Below are 9,929 nucleotides of genomic sequence, written 5' to 3' on the forward strand. Positions count from 1 at the left end.
GCATGTCGCGACTAGCAAAGTTGAACTTAATCCCTAGTTTCACCACTGTCAAGGGATCTAAGTGTCAAGTGTGTGTGCAAGCTAAGCAACCTCGTAAGTCTCACACGACTGCGGAAACGAGAAATCTTGCACCACTAGAGCTCATACATTCAGATCTATGTGAAATGAATGGTATTTTGACAAAAGGTGGAAATAAATATTTCATAACGTTAATTGATGACTCCACTAGATACTGCCGTGTGTATCTTCTGAAATCTAAGGATGAGGCTTTGAACTTTTTCAAGATTTATAAAGCTGAAGTGGAAAACCAACTTGATCGAAAAATCAAGAGGCTTAGGTCCGACCGTGGTGGAGAGTATTTTTCCAATGAATTTGATGCTTTTTGTGCGGAACATGGTATAATCCATGAGAGGACGCCTCCCTACTCACCTCAGTCAAATGGGGTGGCCGAAAGAAAGAACCGTACTCTAACTGATTTGGTTAACGCCATGTTAGACACATCGGGTCTCTCTAAGGCATGGTGGGGGGAGGCGATATTGACAACATGTCATGTCCTAAACCGAGTCCCCACAAAGAACAACGAGATAACTCCATTCGAGGAATGGGAGAAGAAAAGGTTAAAACTCTCTTATCTGCGAACATGGGGTTGTTTGGCGAAAGTCAATGTTCCAATTCCAAAGAAGCGGAAGCTTGGACCAAAGACTCTGGATTGTGTTTTCCTGGGATATGCTTTTCATAGCATTGGCTATAGATTCTTGGTTGTAAAATCTGAGGTACCTAACATGCATGTCGGTACGATCATGGAGTCGAATGATGCGACTTTCTTTGAAGATATTTTTCCCATGAAGGATATGGCTACCTCATCTAATCAGGAGATGCCTAGTTCATCGAATCAGGAACCAGTTACAATTACCGAACCTGCCATTTCGATGGAACACTTTGAAAGTTCTGTGGAGGAGAACAATGAAGTTCCTACTAGGAGCAAGAGACAGAGAACTGCAAAGTCCTTTGGTGATGATTTTCTTGTGTACCTCATAGATGACACTCCCAGTTCTATTTCAGAGGCATATGCATCTGAAGATGCTGACTACTGGAAGGAAGCGGTTCGTAGCGAGATGGATTCCATCTTGGCGAATGAAACTTGGGAGATAACTGATTATCCTTATGGGTGCAAACCTATAGGATGCAAATGGGTATTCAAGAAGAAGCTTAGGCCTGATGGTACTATTGAAAAGTACAAGGCTCGGCTCGTGGCTAAGGGTTATACCCAAAAGGAAGGTGAAGACTTCTTTGATACTTACTCACCTGTAGCTCGACTGACCACTATTCGAGTTCTACTTTCACTAGCTGCCTCACATGGTCTTCTCGTTCATCAAATGGATGTTAAGACTGCTTTCCTAAATGGAGAGTTGGACGAGGAAATTTATATGGAACAACCAGATGGGTTTGTACTAGATGGTCAGGAAGGAAAAGTGTGCAAGTTGCTGAAGTCTTTGTACGGACTTAAGAAAGCACCCAAACAGTGGCATGAGAAGTTTGAAAGAACTTTAACAGCTGCAGGCTTTGTTGTGAACGAAGCTGACAAATGTGTGTACTATCGCCATGGTGGGGGCAAGGGGGTTATTCTTTGCTTGTATGTTGATGACATACTGATTTTCGGAACAAATCTGAATGTTATTAAGGAGGTCAAGGATTTCCTATCTCGTTGTTTTGAGATGAAGGATTTAGGAGTGGCTGATGTCATTCTGAACATCAAGTTGTTGAGAGACAATGATGGTGGGATTACATCGCTTCAATCTCACTATGTGGAAAAGATCTTGAGTCGCTTTGGCTATAGTGACTGCAAGCCTTCTCCAACACCATATGATGCTAGCGTGCTACTTCGAAAGAATCGAAGAATTGCTAGAGATCAATTGAAATATTCTCAGATTATTGGCTCGCTTATGTACTTAGCCAGTGCTACAAGACCTGACATCTCTTTTGCTGTTAGCAAACTGAGTCGGTTTGTCTCAAAACCAGGAGATGTGCATTGGAAAGCTCTAGAAAGAGTTTTGCGTTATTTGAAAGGCACTGCTAATTATGGAATTCACTACACTGGGCACCCAAAGGTGCTTGAAGGGTATAGTGACTCAAACTGGATCTGAGATGCTGATGAGATAAAGGCCACGAGCGGATATGTATTCACTCATGGAGGTGGCGCTGTTTCTTGGAAGTCTTGCAAGCAGACCATCTTAACGAGGTCAACAATGGAAGCAGAACTCACATCACTAGATACAGCTACGGTCGAAGCAGATTGGCTTCGCCGGCTCTTGAATGACTGGCCGGTTGTTGAGAAACCTGTACCGGGTATTCTTATGAACTACGACAATCAAACTGTGATCACGAAAGTGAGCAGCTCAAAGGATAACATGAAGTAATCAAGACACGTTCAGAGAAGGTTAAAGTCTGTCAGGAAAATGAGAAACTCCGGAGTTATTGCATTGGATTATATCCAAACGTCTAAAAATCTTGCAGATCCTTTTACTAAGGTCTATCACATAATGTGATAGATAATGCATCGAGGGAGATGGGTATGAGACCCACAATATGAGTTGTTCACAGTGGTAACCTATTCTTTGTGATCGGAGATCCCGTGAATTAGATGTGGAAGACAAGCTGTTGATCAACTGAGAGGAGAGTATCCTTACTATATACCACTCCATAAAGATGCAATACTCTCCTAAAACTGCATGGCAGGTTGATGTATATCCTAATGTGTTCTAAGTGGCTCATTTAAGCAGAGATTGTTGGGGAACGTAGTAATTTCAAAAAAATTCCTACGCACACGCAAGATCATGGTGATGCATAGCAACGAGAGGGGAGAGTGTTGTCCACGTACCCTCGTAGACCGAAAGCGGAAGCGTTAACACAACGCGGTTGATGTAGTCGTACGTCTTCACGATCCGACCGATCAAGTACCGAACGCACGACACCTCCGAGTTCAACACATGTTCAGCTCGATGACGTCCCTCGAACTCCGATCAGCCGAGTGTTGAGGGGGAGTTTCGTCAGCATGACGGCGTGGTGACGATGATGATGTTCTACCGACGCAGGGCTTCGCCTAAGCACCGCTACGATATTATCGAGGTGTAATATGGTGGAGGGGGGCACCGCACACGACTAAGAGATCAATGATCAATTGTTGTGTCTTTGGGGTGCCCCCTGCCCCCGTATATAAATGATCAAAGGGGGGAAGGTGCGGCCAGCCTTGGGGCGCGCCAGGAGGAGTCCTACTCCCACCGGGAGTAGGACTCCCCCCTTTTCCTAGTTGGATTAGGACTTGGTAGGGGGGAAAGAGGAGAGGGAGATAAAGGAAGGGGGGGCGCCGCCCCCTTCTCCTTGTCCTATTTGGACTAGGGGGGAGGGGCGCGCGGCCCAGCCCTAGCCGCCTCTCCTCTCTTCCACCTAGGCCCACTAAGGCCCATTATGTTGCCGGGGGGTTCCGGTAACCTCCCGGTACTCCGGTAAAATCCCGATTTCACCCGGAACACTTCCGATATCCAAACATAGGCTTCCAATATATCAATCTTCATGTCTCGACCATTTCGAGACTCCTCGTCATGTCCGTGATCACATCCGGGACTCCAAACAACCTTCGGTACATCAAAACATATAAACTCATAATATAACTGTCATCGAAACGTTAAGTGTGCGGACCCTATGGGTTCGAGAACTATGTAGACATGACCGAGACACGTCTCCGGTCAATAACCAATAGCGGAACCTGGATGCTCATATTGGCTCCCACATATTCTACGAAGATCTTTATCGGTCAGACCGCATAACAACATAAGTTGTTCCCTTTGTCATCGGTATGTTACTTGCCCGAGATTCGATCGTCGGTATCTCAATACCTAGTTCAATCTCATTACCAGCAAGTCTCTTTACTCGTTCCGTAATACATCATCTCGCAACAAACTCATTAGTTGCAATGCTTGCAAGGCTTAAGTGATGTGCATTACCGAGAGGGCCCAGAGATACCTCTCCGACAATCGGAGTGACAAATCCTAATCTCGAAATACGCCAACCCAACAAGTACCTTTGGAGACACCTGTAGAGCACCTTTATAATCACCCAGTTACGTTGTGACGTTTGGTAGCACACAAAGTGTTCCTCCGGTAAACGGGAGTTACATAATCTCATAGTCATAGGAACATGTATAAGTCATGAAGAAAGCAATAGCAACATACTAAACGATCGAGTGCTAAGCTAACGGAATGGGTCAAGTCAATCACATCATTCTCCTAATGATGTGATCCCGTTAATCAAATGACAACTCATGTCAATGGCTAGGAAACATAACCATCTTTGATCAACGAGCTAGTCAAGTAGAGGCATACTAGTGACACTCTGTTTGTCTATGTATTCACACAAGTATTATGTTTCCGGTTAATACAATTCTAGCATGAATAATAAACATTTATCATGATATAAGGAAATAAATAATAACTTTATTATTGCCTCTAGGGCATATTTCCTTCAGTCTCCCACTTGCAGTAGAGTCAATAATCTAGTTCACATCGCCATGTGATTTAACATCAATAGTTCACATCACCATGTGATTAACACCCATAGTTCACATCGTCATGTGACCAACACCCAAAGGGTTTACTAGAGTCAATAATCTAGTTCACATCGCTATGTGATTAACACCCAAAGAGTACTAAGGTCTGATCATGTTTTGCTTGTGAGATAATTTTAGTCAACGGGTCTGTCACATTCAGATCCGTAAGTATTTGCAAATTTCTATGTCTACAATGCTCTGCGCGGAGCTACTCTAGCTAATTGCTCCCACTTTCAATATGTATCTAGACCGAGACTTAGAGTCATCTAGATTAGTGTCAAAACTTGCATCGATGTAACCCTTTGCGACGAACCTTTTGTCACTTCCATAATCGAGAAACATATCCTTATTCCACTAAGGATAATTTTGACCGCTGTCCAGTGATCTACTCCTAGATCACTATTGTACTCCCTTGCCAAAATCAGTGTAGGGTATACAATAGATGTGGTACACAGCATGGCATACTTTATAGAACCTATGGCTGAGGCATAGGGAATGACTTTCATTATCTTTCTACCTTCTGCCGTGGTCGGGCTTTGAGTCTTACTCAATTTCACACCTTGTAACATAGGCAAGAACTCTTTCTTTGACTGTTCCATTTTAAACTACTTCAAAATCTTGTCAAGGTATGTACTCATTGAAAAACTTATCAAGCGTCTTGATCTATCTCTATAGATATTGATGCTCAATATGTAAGCAGCTTCACCGAGGTCTTTCTTTGAAAAACTCCTTTCAAGCACTCCTTTATGCTTTGCAGAATAATTCTGCATTATTTCCGATCAACAATATGTCATTCACATATACTTATCAAAAATGCTGTAGTGCTCCCACTCACTTTCTTGTAAATACAGGCTTCACCACAAGTCTGTATAAAACTATATCCTTTGATCAACGTATCAAAGCGTATATTCCAACTCCGAGATGCTTGCACTAGTCCATAGATGGATCGCTGGAGCTTGCATATTTTGTTAGCACCTTTAGGATTGACAAAACCTTCTGGTTGCATCATATACAACTCTTCTTTAATAAATCCATTAAGGAATGCAGTTTTGTTTATCCATTTGCCATATTTCATAAAATGCGGCAATTGCTAACATGATTCGGACAAACTTAAGCATAGATACGAGTGAGAAACTCTCATCGTAGTCAACACCTTGAACTTGTCGAAAACCTTTTGCGACAATTCTAGCTTTGTAGATAGTAACACTACTATCATCGTCCGTCTTCCTCTTGAAGATCCATTTATTTTCTATGGCTTGCCGATCACCGGGCAAGTCAACCAAAGTCCACACTTTGTTATCATACATGGATCCCATCTCAGATTTCATGGCCTCAAGCCATTTTGCGGAATCTGGGCTCATCATCACTTCCTCATAGTTCGTAGGTTCTTCATGGTCAAGTAACATGACCTCCAGAACTGGATTACCGCACCACTCTGGTGCGGATTTCATTCTGGTTGACCTACGAGGTTCGGTAGTAACTTGATCTGAAGTTCCATGATCATCATCATTAACTTCCTCACTAATTGGTGTAGGCGTCACAGGAACTGGTTTCTGTGATGAACTATTTTCCAATAAGGAGCAGGTATAGTTACCTCATCAAGTTCTACTTTCCTCCCACTCACTTCTTTCGAGAGAAACTCCTTCTCTAGAAAGGATCCATTCTTAGCAACGAATGTCTTGCCTTCGGATCTATGATAGAAGGTGTACCCAACAGTCTCCTTTGGGTATCCTATGAAGACATATTTCTCCAATTTGGGTTTGAGCTTATCAGGATGAAACTTTTCATATAAGCATCACAACCCCAAACTTTAAGAAACGACAACTTTGGTTTCTTGCCAAACCACAGTTCATATTGTGTCGTCTCAACGGACTTAGACGGTGCCCTTTTTAACGTGAATGCAGCTGTCTTTAATGCATAACCCCAAAACGATAGTGGTAAATCGGTAAGAGACATCATAGATTGCACCATATCTAATAAAGTACGGTTACGATGTTCGGACACACCATTACACTGTGGTGTTCCAGGTGGCATGAGGAGTGAAACTATTTCACATTGTTTTAACTGAAGACCAAACTCGTAACTCAAATACTCTTCTCCACGATCAGATCGTAGAAACATTATTTTCTTGTTGCGATGATTTTCCACTTCACTATGAAATTATATGAACTTTTCAAATGTTTCACACTTCTGTTTCATTAAGTAGATATACCCATATCTGCTCAAATCATCTGTGAAGGTTAGAAAATAATGATACCCGCTACGAGCCTCAATATTCATCGGACCACATACATCAGTATGTATGATTTCCAACAAATCTGTTGCTTGCTCCATTGTTCCGGAGAACGGCGTTTTAGTCATCTTGCCCAAGAGGCATGGTTCGCAAGTATCAAGTGATTCATAATCAAGTGATTCCAAAAGCCCATCATCATGGAGTTTCTTCATGCGCTTTACACCAATATGACCTAAATGGCAGTGCCACAAATAAGTTGCACTATCATTATTAACTTTGCATCTTTTGGCTTCAATATTATGAATATGTGTATCACTACGATCGAGATCCAACGAACCATTTTCATTGGGTGTGTAACCATATAAGGTTTTATTCATGTAAACAGAACAACAATTATTCTCTAACTTAAATGAATAACCGTATTGCAATAAACATGATCAAATCATATTCATGCTCAACGCAAACACCAAATAACACTTATTTAGGTTCAACACTAATCCCGAAAGTGTAGGGAGTGTGCGATGATGATCATATCAATCTTGGAACCACTTCCAACTCACATCGTCACTTTACCCTTAACTAGTCTCTGTTCATTCTGCAACTCCCGTTTCGAGTTACTACTCTTAGCAACTGAACCAGTATCAAATACCGAGGGGTTGCTACGAACACTAGTAAAATACACATCAATAATCTGTATATCAAATATACCTTTGTTCACTTTGCCATCCTTCTTATCTGCCAAATACTTGGGGCAGTTCCGCTTCCAGTGACCAGTCCCTTTGCAGTAGAAGCACTTAGTCTCAGGCTTAGGTACAGACTTGGGCTTCTTCACTTGAGTAGCAACTTGCTTGCCGTTCTTCTGTTGGGGAACGTAGTAATTTCAAAAAATTTCCTACGCACACGCAAGATCATGGTGATGCATAGCAACGAGAGGGGAGAGTGTTGTCCACGTACCCTCGTAGACCGAAAGCAGAAGCGTTAACACAACGCGGTTGATGTAGTCGTACGTCTTCACGATCCGACCGATCAAGTACCGAACGCACGGCACCTCCGAGTTCAGCACACGTTCAGCTCGATGACGTCCCTCGAACTCCGATCCAGCCGAGTGTCGAGGGAGAGTTTCGTCAACACGACGGCGTGGTGACGATGATGATGTTCTACCGACGCAGGGCTTCGCCTAAGCTCCGCAACGATATTATCGAGGTGTAATATGGTGGAGGGGGGCACCGCACACGGCTAAAATATCGTATATCAACTTGTGTGTAGAGGTGCCCCCTGCCCCCGTATATAAAGGAGCAAGGGGGAGGCCGGTTGCCTTGGGCGCGCCAAGGAGAGGGGGGGAGTCCTCCTCCTAGTAGGAGTAGGACTCCCCTTTCCTAGTCCAACTAGGAAGAGAGGGGGGGAAGGAAAGAGAGGGAGAGGGAGAGGGAAAGAGGGGCTGCGCCCCCCTCCCCTAGTCCAATTAGGACTCTCATGGGAGGGGGCGCGCCACCTCCTGGCTGGTGCCCTCTCTCTCCCCTCAAGGCCCACTAAGGCCCAATACTTCCCCGGGGGGTTCCGGTAACCCCTCCGGCACTCCGGTTTTATCCGAAACTTCTCCGGAACACTTCCGGTGTCCGAATATAGTCGTCCAATATATCAATCTTTATGTCTCGACCATTTCGAGACTCCTCGTCATGTCCGTGATCACATCCGGGACTCCGAACAACCTTCGGTACATCAAAACATATAAACTCATAATAGAACTGTCATCGTAACGTTAAGCGTGCAGACCCTACGGGTTCGAGAACTATGTAGACATGACCGAGACACCTCTCCGGTCAATAACCAATAGCGGAACCTGGATGCTCATATTGGTTCCCACATATTCTACGAAGATCTTTATCGGTCAAACCGCATAACAACATACGTTGTTCCCTTTGTCATCGGTATGTTACTTGCCCGAGATTCGATCGTCGGTATCTCGATACCTAGTTCAATCTCGTTACCGGCAAGTCTCTTTACTCGTTCCGTAATACATCATCCCGCAACTAACTCATTAGTCACAATGCTTGCAAGGCTTATAGTGATGTGCATTACCGAGTGGGCCCAGAGATACCTCTCCGACAATCGGAGTGACAAATCCTAATCTCGAAATACGCCAACCCAACAAGTACCTTTGGAGACACCTGTAGAGCACCTTTATAATCACCCATTTACGTTGTGACGTTTGGTAGCACACAAAGTGTTCCTCCGGTAAACGGGAGTTGCATAATCTCATAGTCATAGGAACATGTATAAGTCATGAAGAAAGCAATAGCAACATACTAAACGATCGGGTGCTAAGCTAACGGAATGGGTCAAGTCAATCACGTCATTCTCCTAATGAGGTGATCCCGTTAATCAAATGACAACTCATGTCTATGGCTAGGAAACATAACCATCTTTGATTAACGAGCTAGTCAAGTAGAGGCATACTAGTGACACACTGTTTGTCTATGTATTCACACATGTATTATGTTTCCGGTTAATACAATTCTAGCATGAATAATAAACATTTATCATGATATAAGGAAATAAATAATACTTTATTATTGCCTCTAGGGCATATTTCCTTCAGTCTCCCACTTGCACTAGAGTCAATAATCTAGATTACACAGTAATGATTCTTACACCCATGGAGTCTTGGTGCTGATCATGTTTTGCTCGTGGAAGAGGCTTAGTCAACGGGTCTGCAACATTCAGATCCGTATGTATCTTGCAAATTTCTATGTCTCCCACCTGGACTAAATCCCGGATGGAATTGAAGCGTCTTTTGATGTGCTTGGTTCTCTTGTGAAATCTGGATTCCTTTGCTAAGGCAATTGCACCAGTATTGTCACAAAAGATTTTCATTGGTCCCGATGCACTAGGTATGACACCTAGATCGGATATGAACTCCTTCATCCAGACTCCTTCATTTGCTGCTTCCGAAGCAGCTATGTACTCCGCTTCACACGTAGATCCCGCCACGACACTTTGCTTAGAACTGCACCAACTGACAGCTCCACCGTTCAATGTAAATACGTATCCGGTTTGCGATTTAGAATCGTCCGGATCAGTGTCAAAGCTTGC

Source organism: Triticum aestivum, chromosome 1D (assembly GCF_018294505.1).
Source record: "Triticum aestivum cultivar Chinese Spring chromosome 1D, IWGSC CS RefSeq v2.1, whole genome shotgun sequence".
Classification (NCBI taxonomy): domain Eukaryota; kingdom Viridiplantae; phylum Streptophyta; class Magnoliopsida; order Poales; family Poaceae; genus Triticum; species Triticum aestivum.